General features: G+C 43.6%; 1 long non-coding RNA gene across 1 annotated transcript in view; it reads right to left on the bottom strand.

Annotated features, from left to right (window-relative positions):
* LOC309533414 overlaps positions 1-10,652 on the bottom strand; it is a 93,288-nt gene extending 82,636 nt beyond the window's left edge. The window contains exon 1 of the long non-coding RNA XR_014220227.1: positions 10,505-10,652. This is a non-coding gene — a long non-coding RNA (uncharacterized lncRNA). The remainder of the gene's footprint in view (positions 1-10,504) is intronic.
* Between the last annotated feature and the right edge of the window lie 1,080 nt (positions 10,653-11,732).

The raw sequence follows: 11,732 nt of genomic DNA, 5'->3' as shown, positions 1-11,732 counted from the left end.
ACTCAGAGCAGAGCTTTCAGTGTGGCTGCCCTTTTTCTGTGGTACAGCTTTCCTATTGAGATACAACAGGTGCCCCCTACCTGCACTTTCCAGAAATGATTGAAGACACTTTTTTTCCTAGGAAGCCTAGTCTCATTTTAAATGTATTTGTTGTATTTGCGGTCAGGATAAAAACAACAACATTGCTTACATTATCTTATGTGCAAATTGCTTTGAGACAGTGGTTTAGATCAGGGGTGGCCAACTCCCAAGAGTCTGCAATCTACTCACAGAGTTAAAAACTGGCAGTGATCTACCCCCTTTTGGGGGGGTGCAGGGCAAAGATGTTGAGCTTTTTTAGGGACCAAAGTTGTTGAGCTTCTTTGGGGGGAGCCAGTGATCTATCAGTGATCTACCACAGACGGCCAGTGATTTCTAAATCATATAACACACACACACACTCCAAATGTTGTTGGACTACTACTCCCATTAGCACCAGCCAGTGTCCTGGGCCAGGAGTCAGCTTCCCCTGCTGAACAGCAGCCTGAAGGGAGAGAAGGCAAAGTGACTCTACCTGCAGCTGGTCAGACTTCAAGGACAGCACCAATGAGAACCAGCTGGCTTCAGCCATCTTAAATTGGGCTTTTGACAGCAGTCAGATGCTGGAAACAATCCTGTGGTCCCTGATTCTCCCTTGCTGCTTCCTGATCTCCGTCTGGACCCTTGGTTTTGTAACCACTTAGATTCTGTGAGTCCTGGGTTGTCTGACTATGTGGATTGCTGTTTGCTCAGAATGGACTGGACCTTGCATGTGGATTCAGCTTTGTGGCAAGCATTTCTCAGAGACCCTTGTCTGTTTGGCCTCACATTCCACCCAGCTCTGCATTCTGTTGCTCAGCAATGGGACTTGGGATAAGACTACAACAGTCAGCATGGTCAGTGGTGAGAAATGATGCGAATTGGAGTCCAAGTCTGAAGGGCACCACATCAGCTACTCCTGATTATATTCAGTGCTGACTTGAGCTAACAGACATACTTCCACTTCCTCAAAAGAAGGCACCTGATTTATGTTGATCTCTCCTCTGCAATATAGACCCATGCCACCCACTTCTCTTGAAGTTGGAAGAGTCTCTGGAATACTCTGGAATACAGCATAGAGGGGAGATTGGTGAAAATGGGGGTGCTTCTCCTTACGCCAGTGGAATAATTTCCATGAATGCAAAACCACCATTGGATCCAACCCATAATTTCTAGAACTGCATATCAAAAAACCCCCATTTTTTAACATGCATAATTCTAAACTTACGGCATAAGACCCTTTGCTGAATCAGCAACGTCTTAAGTTCACAAGCCAAAAAATAAATAAAAATGGAATAAAAGCCATTCATTATGGCTCACCGCCAACGAACTGGAATCTTGGCTCCTTATGAACCTCACAGGATTATAATACTAATTGACTCTATCTTTTAAAAAAGAAAGCAGTAATTTCCATTCATTTTTAATTGCTATCCAGACTAAGTTTCCATTCAGTTGTTGCTGAGTTTTAGGTTTAAGTAACAAGGAACACTAATTTCTACTTTGGTCTGGAGGCAGGATAGGGCACCTATTTAAATCAGGAGGTTGAATGCCAAGGTGTCTCTGATTCCCTGGCTAATTACTGATGTTCAATTAACGTGTGCATACAATACAGCAGAATCTTCTTCCAAGCCTTGGGGACCTTTGGTTCACTAATTAGCAAAATAATAGAAACTGGAAAAGGCCTCTTTGACCCCTTAATCAGTGGAGATACCTTTGGGGGCAGTGGACTGTGAAGATGTTCATGAATGGAGATTTGAAAGACCTTTCAGACTTATATCTGAGGATTTCCAGTACTTTGAGGTTTACTGTACATAAATATGGCATACTATGCTCCACTCCGCTCAGTTGCTGGGTTGGCCTGTAACATGAATGAGGAAGCTGCGGCCCTCCAGATATGGTTTGGCTCCAACTTCCATCAACCTCAGTCATCCATGAGAATGAAAAACCAAGGGAGGAGAGTCACCCTTTAAGAAATGCTCACCTGTGTCGCTGGCAACACCGGCCTCTTGTTGGGAATTCCATTCCACCCTTTGCTGCAGACATGGGATTGTTGCATGTCACATGTCTGTTTACATTCCAGCACAGATTGCTGGCGTGAACGGAACTTCCATTCTGTATTGCTTTTGTTTTTAATCTCCAAGAAGACGGCAAGGAGAGATGCCATGTTTTCTGTGGATTTTGGGGGTTTGTAGAGATGAATAAAGACAGACGAGATGTTTTCTTTCTGAGAGCTTGCGTGTGTGCCAGATGAAAGTGAGAGAGAGAGAGATTCTCCTTCTCCAGCCTCACAGCATCTCCTTTTATTCAAAGTTACAACAAGCATGGCCACGAATGTGCCAGTGGCTGATTGGCTCAATACAAGACAAAGAAACTGAAATCCTATTGGCTCATTTGTATGTAAGGCGGGCTTACATAGCTCCATAGATCTTTGGCACATGAAAGACAGAATGTTAGAGCTGTATTTAGACAGGCATATAAGCTCTTAATCCACCTATGACTAAGATTGATAATGTTATGACTAAGGTGTTTACTAATGTTTAGATTGTTATATAAACTCACACAATTAATTATACATTGAGGATTAACACATCATTGTGATTTACACATCATTGTGAACTAAAGGTGAACTAAAGAAGACAAGTGTGGTATGTAAGGAATGATATACAAAAAGATCTGTGCCAGGCACAGACCTTTAGCCTTGTGCGTGAAAGAGAGGGAGAGAAGCGTGATTGATTATAAACAGGTCTTATAGTCTGTTTTAGAAGCAAAGGGAAGATAGAAATAATTCCCAGAATGCAGGAGGAAAAGAACCAATGTTTTACTATATTAGGCACATAGAAATAACATGTCTACATCTTCTTTGTCCTGATTTATGTATAATAAATGTGTAGCTTTAGTATTGTATCTACAGCCTCAAGCCTCTTCTGTTGTGCAGTTTACACTGCTGAGTAGTGGGTGCTCAAGCCTGCAAGCTTGAGTCACTGATAAACGTCGGAGGAGCAGAGGTCGATGGATCTCCACAGTGGCAAAGTTGAGGTGGGGAGATGCTCCAGCTGGGGGCGAGCCAGCTGGCTTTTCGACCCCCGATTCCAACACCTCTTAGGCAAGGCTTAAGTCCAGTGTGACCTCCTTTCACTTGTGTTTGTGTAGGGGACAAACCCACTTCAATGGCAAGCTGGAAATTCATCCTATATGTAAATTCAATTGACAAAGTGCATGTTGCTTGTCTTAGTGAATACCCCATCAACAACCAGTGATCTCAAGTGTATCAGAAATCCAAGAGAATGTCAGTTACATGAGGTATCTCATCCCATCCCATTGATACTGCATCCCCAACAAGGTATCTAGATCACAAAGCAAGTTTGGACATATGGAAGTACAGATGGCCTCTTCTAAGAATGGCTCAGGGAATAGACTATTGCCACTGAGCAATTTCCAGATATGGTCAGCATTTTATTGATTGATTGATTGATTGATTGATTGAGACACAAAAATAGGCTTGCAGCATGCTGAGTTTTTCTCAGTTGGTCTGAATGTGAGACTATGCAGTGCCACACACAGTTCAATCATTGGCACGTCTCCTTACAAATAAAGCCAACTGAGTTTACTGAAACTTCCTAGGGAAGCATGTATAGGACTGTAACCAGAGTGAGATAACAGCCTTGACATTGCCATGTCCTCCTCGCTTATTAGCTGGTTTTGCCAGCCAGTCTGGTGTGTGAATTGATAGGTGGCAGTATCAGACGAAGTGAGCAAAGCAGAATAATTCCTAAATACGGATGGTGTTTTACTACAGTCCTAGGGTTAGATCCAGGCGTTAATGGCCTGGCGAATTTTCTATTTATTGTATAGTGCTTTAAGGAAAGCAATGGATGAATCCATCAGTTTTAGTTTCTCACAGTTTCAGGTGGTTCCAGTCTTAAGCTCAGTTGGCCACATTTCAGTTTGCAAGGGTTAACCCTATGCACCCACCCAAAATGGAGCAGCATTTTTACTGCATTTGTGTGGGCTTGTTGCGTGTCGAGGTCCCCAGGTCCACCCCAATAACTCACACATCACACAGAATTTTTTGTTTAAGGTTTTTTGGCATAATTTTGGCCACAACTTTATTAAAATACAAATTTGTGAGTGGTTGCTTAGGCATTGGTTGCGACTATCTGCCCCCACCATGGGGGACAGACTGACATTCCGCACAATGCGAAAGTCAGAATGGGGGAATACACTTGGGGGTTACGCGGAGCAGGGAATCTGCCCTCACCCCAAATGCAACCAGGAGCTCATTGCTATGGCCCGAGCCCCCTTGACAGAGTGGACAAGCAATAGTTAGCCCCCAATTCCTTTAACGGAATCCCTTGCAGCAGCAGCATTAGAGGGGCAGGCACAGCCAATCCATGCCCCTCAACCAACCAAACCATAAACCAATGCCTAACCGCAACCTTACAAGTTGTGACGATTTGCTACGCAGTAGGCAAAAACCAAATGGCCCCAGCCAATCAGCCAGATGGACAAAATTCCTACCAGGCCCCCGCTCCAAAGCAGACAACCCCATGACAGGCATAGCAAGGTCAAAGCGAACAACCCTATTCTAGGGAGGGAGGGACGGGCAATCCGCTGCACGGGTGAAAAGAGGAAGCCCTAGCCTCGTGCAAGGAGTTTTAGCATTTCTGGCTGTCAATCAATAAATGGCAACATTAATTTCTTCCCAACAACAAGGGAAGCCCCGATCGCATCAGTGGCCAACGATCAGTTAGCCCGCCCCCAACTTTGGAGTGTCCTGGCGGCCCCCACCGCAACACGTGCTCTCCATGATGGAGAACACGCTTTCCCATCAGAAAAGAGGTGAGGATGCCTTCACCCAACACACATGACCCTGTTTGTTTCCCCACCTCTGCAAGCTCCCTGGCATAGGAGCCAACTCCCAGGAGCCAAGGTCCCTTTGCCCCCCCCCCCATAAAATAGTTGAGAGGGCTGCCCCTCCCACAAGTTGAGGGACATTGCAATTCAAATGGTGTGTGTGACCACATCTTGTAATTGACTATGCAGGGTGGGACTTCCCTGCCCCCATGTTTTATTCAATTTGGGACCTCTGCTTTCCCTGGAATTCCTACTCATGGAGCTGCGCTCTGCTCATGCATGATGGCTGTTAAGGTATATGTTTACAATACTGCTTAATGTGTATCCACTTTCCAAGTTGGTTTGAAGCTGGAGGGAACGCATCAAATTGTGGTATTTGTCGGTATTTCTATGCCACCTGATGGGGCTTCATTTCATATACTTCTGATTCAGATCTACTAAACACTTTGCCTCCCTCATGTTGCAAACAATGGTTGCCTTGAAAAACTCGATATAATTAATGCTTTGCAAGTAAATGTGAGAAGTTGCTCTGGTCTCTGTTTCTTTGGACGTTATCTTTGATGTGTTTTCTGTTTTCTTCATAATAAATTTGAAAATGCAAAAGAAAAAAGAAGCAGCAGTATTTATTAAAACACTATAGGATCAATGTGGATTGTGGCTAACGTTGTGTGAATATTATTAGGAACACACTGGATGTGGAGTAAGCAGCAATATGAACATATTTTGAATTCTGCTTTTATCTTCTTCTTTTGTGTGGTAAGCCAGACTGTAATTATTACTGAATGGCAGGAACAAATTAACGCAGGAGACTGAAGCAAAGTGTTCTGACATAATTATGTTTTCATATTTTCACACCTTTCAAGGTGTTCATAAAAGGACACCATTCTATCTTAAGGCTGATGGAAAACAAGCGACAAAGCAACAGCAAAGCTTTATATATACTTTTCACAGATGACATGTTTAAAATCAAAATGTCAATAATATGCTGTGGCAACTGATGCGACAGAATTTCTTTCCTGATTAAGCAGAAATAACCGTGCCAAAGTCACCTTCAATATTCCTCCTTTCCTATTACCCGGATATTTGTTGTATGTCAAACTCAGCCAAGAGTATAAGGTCAAACAGATTCCTCACTGGCCTTGCAGACAACTTCGTTGCCCAGAAAGTGGGAGAAGCAACAAGAGGAACAGCCATTTTAGATCTGGTCCTAACCAAAGTTGATGACCTGGTTAGTGGGGTAGAAGTGGAAGGATCATTAGGCGCGAGTGATCATGCTCTTCTGAAGTTTATTATACAGTGGAAAGGAGCAGCCAAGCATACTAGGACTCAATTTCTTGACTTTAAGAAAGCCGACTTCATAAAACTTAGGGAAGTGCTGGATGAGATCCCATGGACAGTAATACTAAAAGGAAAGGGAGTTAATGATGGCTGGGAGTTTGTTAAGAGGGAGATAGTAAAAGCACAACTTCAGGCAATACCAGTGAGACGGAAACATGGAAGGTGCCTAAAGAAGCCAGGGTGGCTATCTAAAGAACTTTTAACTGAGTTAATATTAAAAAAGGATGTGTACAAAAAATGGAAAAGGGGGGAAACCACCAAAGAGGAATTCAAACAAATAGCCAGCACGTGTAGACACAAAGTCAGAAAAACTAAAGCACAGAATGAACTCAGGCTTGGTAGAGAGGTTAAAAGCAACAAAAAAGACTTTTATGGGTATGTCCGTAGCAAAAGGAAGAACAAAGAAACAGTGGGGTCACTCAGAGGAGAAGATGGTGAAATGCAAACAGGGGACACAGAAAGGGCTGAACTCCTCAATGCCTTCTTTGCCTCAGTCTTCTCCGATAAAGAAAACAATGCCCGACCTGAAGAATTTGGAGCAAATGATGCAGCAGAGGAAACACAGCCCAGAATAACTAAGGAGATAGTACAAGAATACTTGGCTAGTTTAGATGTATTCAAGTCTCCAGGGCCAGATGAACTGCATCCAAGAGTATTAAAAGAACTGGCAGATGTGATCTCAGAACCACTGGCAGTCATCTTTGAGAATTCCTGGAGAACAGGCGAAGTCCCGGCAGACTGGAGGAGGGCAAATGTTGTCCCTATTTTCAAAAAGGGAAAAAGAGAGGACCCAAATAATTACCGCCCAGTCAGTCTGACATCAATACCAGGGAAGATTCTGGAGCAGATCATTAAGCAAACAGTCTGTGAGCACCTAGAAAGGAATGCTGTGATCACCAATAGTCAGCATGGATTTCTGAAGAACAAGTCATGTCAGACTAACCTGATCTCATTTTTTGACAGAATTACAAGCCTGGTAGATGAAGGGAACACAGTGGATGTAGCCTACCTTGATTTCAGCAAGGCATTTGACAAGGTGCCCCATGATATTCTTGTAAAGAAGCTGGTAAAATGTGGTCTTGACTATGCTACCACTTAGTGGATTTGTAACTGGCTGACTGACCAAACCCAAAGGGTGCTCATCAATGGTTCCTCTTCATCCTGGAGAAGAGTGACTAGTGGGGTGCCACAGGGTTCTGTCTTGGGCCCGGTCTTATTCAACATCTTTATCAACGACTTGGATGATGGACTCAAGGGCATCCTGATCAAATTTGCAGATGACACCAAACTGGGAGGGGTGGCTAACACCCCAGAGGACAGGATCACACTTCAAATGACCTTGGCAGATTAGAGAACTGGGCAAAAACAAACAAGATGAATTTTAACAGGGAGAAATGTAAAGTATTGCACTTGGGCAAAAAAAATGAGAGGCACAAATACAAGATGGGTGACACCTGGCTTGAGAGCAGTACATGTGAAAAGGATCTAGGAGTCTTGGTTGACCACAAACTTGACATGAGCCAACAGTGTGACGCGGCAGCTAAAAAAGCCAATGCAATTCTGGGCTGCATCAATAGGAGTATAGCATCTAGATCAAGGGAAGTAATAGTGCCACTGTATTCTGCTCTGGTCAGACCTCACCTGGAGTACTGTGTCCAGTTCTGGGCACCACAGTTCAAGAAGGACACTGACAAACTGTAACGTGTCCAGAGGAGGGCAACCAAAATGGTCAAAGGCCTGGAAACGATGCCTTATGAGGAACGGCTAAGGGAGCTGGGCATGTTTAGCCTGGAGAAGAGGAGGTTAAGGGGTGATATGATAGCCATGTTCAAATATATAAAAGGATGTCACATAGAGGAGGGAGAAAGGTTGTTTTCTGCTGCTCCAGAGAAGCGGACACGGAGCAATGGATCCAAACTACAAGAAAGAAGATTCCACCTAAACATTAGGAAGAACTTCCTGACAGTAAGAGCTGTTTGACAGTGGAATTTGCTGCCAAGGAGTGTGGTGGAGTCTCCTGCTTTGGAGGTCTTTAAGCAGAGGCTTGACAACCATATGTCAGGAGTGCTCTGATGGTGTTTCCTGCTTGGCTGGGGGTTGGACTCGATGGCCCTTGTGGTCTCTTCCAACTCTATGATTCTATGATCCAATTTTGCTGTGGTCCTGTTTGTAAAGGACTGTGGCTCAGTGGGAGAGCATCCATCTTGTATGCAAAAGGTCTCAGGTTTGATCCCCAGCATCGCCAGGTAGGTCTGCAAATGTATACCTGCTTGAAACCCTAGAGCGTTGTTTCCCTAACCTGGGTCTCCAGTTGTTTCTGGACTCCCATCATCCCCGAACATTGGTCTTGCTAGCTAGGGCTGATGGGAGTTGCAGTTCAAAAACAGCTGGAGACCCAGGTTTGGGAAAGAATGCCCTAGAGAACTGCTACCAGTCAGTGTAAATAGTACTGAATTACATGGACTAATGGTCTAAAGCAGTTTATTATGATTAGCAAAGATGACTAATTGCTAGTCCAACATGGCAATGACTTCCCAATGTACTGGGATCCTTTGGGAAGAACGGTGAGGTGTCAATTTAATAAGAAACAAACAAATATTTGGTAGAAATGTTTAAGCTGGGTGGCATTCATGGTGTAAAAGAGTGGTTTGTATATATATATTTCACTTATAAAGAGAGAGAGAGAAGCAGCGCTTTGGTTTTAATGTGGAAATAAAAATTTAAAACTGCTGAATGCGTAGTTGCAAGTTTCAATAATATCAATAAAAATTACTTTATCCAGTTTATGGTTTGTTTGGGGTTTCTATCATGGTGATCAGCTATCAAAGAGCAGTACTCATTGCTAGTATTGCATTGACATAAAACTGTGTTAAATATTTACAGAGGTGGAGTTTTTAAAACATTAAAAATGAGGACTTGCAGCGAATATAGCGCAAATAATTGGCTTGGGAAGGTGGGAGCTGTGTAGGCGGGTCATCAACCTTTTGATTTTGCTCAGTATGGGATTAATTTTTTAAAACCACATAATTAATAAAGCTACCATTCTTTTACATTTATTATTCAAAAATCTTCTGGGTTTTAATAGTACCCTTATGTACCGTGCCTAACATATAAGTCATTTAAGAGCTTTACTGTTCAGTGCAGAAACCATCAAATGTATGCCATAATATCTATAGAGGATAAGCATTTCTGGGCTAACCTCAGGCCTCTGTGACATTAATGGCCTGTTTCAAACAGTTGCTGTGCTGGCAAATAGGAGCTTAGTTTGGGAGTGGGGTGCACCCAATGTTGCATTAGCACAACGTTCGTAAGCCTGACATCACACAGACACTGCAGGGATATGGTTATTATTAACACATCAAATGAAAAGCCTGTCTATCCTGCTAATCAGTTCAGTCTAATGGTCCAGATTTAGCTGTAGTCAGGAAACAACTGGTGACCCTTAGCTGCACAGAAAGCTGCATCTGGCTAGTTCAAAAGGGCTTGGATAAGCATTGCAATTTAGTTAGGCATATACACCCAGAACCAAATCTTCATACCAACTCCCCTATGAAGAAAGGTTGGAGTGTTTGGGACTTGTTGGTTTATGCAGCACATACCGTAGTTAAACTATAGAATTTGCTCCCTCAGTGATGGGCACCAACCTAGTCCCTTTGTGGCTTAGGGCCCTTGTATTTACAGGACCGCCTCTCCTGGTATGCCCCGCAGAGGACCTTAAGGTCCATGAATAATCATAGTTTAGAGGTCCCAGGCCCTAAAGAAGTGAGATTATCCTCCAACAGGGCCAGGGCCTTCTTAGTGATGGCTCCGACCTGGTGGAATGCTCTGTCCCATGAGATCAGGGATTTAACTTCCTTACGCAAGGCCTGTAAAACAGAGCTATTCTGCCTGGCCTTCAATTTGAACTTAGCCTGATCTTTTATTCCCCTTCCTTCCCTCCCCCTCCCCTTTTTATGAAGATTACCCGCTCTGGGATCCCACAGCTAATTCTCCTCTGGTCTCCTCGCTGGCCCAAATAGGACTAATCTAGCCAGCTAGCCCTGGTGATCATCTAATGTTTATTGGATGGATTTCCCCCCTTAAATTGTTTTTGAATTCTGAATTTATTGTTATTCAGGTTTTATACTGTATTTTATGCTGTTTTTTGTTGCATCGATTAAGTGTTTTAAATTTGTTGTTAGCCACTCTGAGCCCTGTTTTCTGAACCAGGAAGGGCGGGGTATAAATAAAAAAATATTATTATTAGTCTAAATACCTGACCAATATTCATGCTGGCTGGAGTTGATGAGTTGAGCGTCCGTGTATGCCTCTGCTCCATACATTCTTCCATTGGACCTTTTGCCCATTCAGTGACCTGTTCTGGCCCTCTGTCTCTTGTGCTGTCCATCTGGCATGTCCCTGGAATGCTCTGCTCATGCCATTACACGGAATGGAATGTTATTTTTTTACTCTCACGCTTTCAGCATGGAAGCGCAGGACTGTCAGCCTAAAACGGTCCTTTGAGATGAGTTAAATGGTGATTGCATTGCACTTTTGAAAAAAAGGGGGGTGGCAGTGGAAATGACTGGCACCGCAATAACGGCACCACGGTGAAGTATTGTCCTCGCCGGAGCAAATATTGTTTTCCTCCCTCTTGCCTTTCAGACAAGTGTGAGGGTGACAGTCTCGTTCAGCTGTTTGACTAGACCCTGACCAATGTTGTTATATGCTGAGAAATGTACACCACTCCAGAGTGAAAATTCTTCATGCTTTCCAGATCAATTTGATGGATGGAGGCAAACTGATAGCCTTTGCTGTCTATCGGTTGCTGTTCATGTGTCAGTGAACATTTGAATATTGTTCCCAAAAGAAAATTGTTTCTTAAAAAAAGGGGGGGAAGCAGCACAGAATTGTGGCTTGCTCCCAACTAAAATGTGGAACTGGGGATTGGACTTCCCTCCTTTGCCACATCCTATCCATATTTAGTTCGTGTAATACACTGTTTTGTATTATCATTATCATCTCATATATGATGGTGTCTTGCATGAGTGCAAAAGCCACTTCCTTTTATATGCTTTCACAAATCTGCTATTCCTCCACAGTGCAACCCCACACCATTCCACACGGTCAGGGGAACTTTTTTTGGGGGGTGCAGGGTTTGAGAGAGGCAATATGACAAAGAGGAGGGCAAAGGCGTTCTACTCATGTGTAAACATGCAATAAGGGGGAACAAGAGCACTGAGCTCCTCTTATCATCATCCCTCCCCTCCTCATCAATAGGTCTTAAGTGACGTGCATCCTCTGGTCAAGACTTCACCCGCCCCGATTTGGAGGCTGATTGGACATATGGGGCAGAATTTGCCCGAAATATGAGAAGCCGCTGTGGCGATCACACAGGTCCCCTGGACGTTTCATCATCTATTGATCTCTGTGCCACCACCCAGGCCCTACCTGGTACAATACTGAGTCCAGTCAGGGTTAAATTAGAACATAAACTTTTGTTT

The sequence above is a fragment of the Podarcis vaucheri genome (assembly GCF_965113315.1).
Source record: "Podarcis vaucheri genome assembly, chromosome: 5".
NCBI lineage: Eukaryota > Metazoa > Chordata > Lepidosauria > Squamata > Lacertidae > Podarcis > Podarcis vaucheri.
Note: the sequence above shows the minus strand (reverse complement) of the source record. Positions and strands in the feature narration are given on the sequence as shown.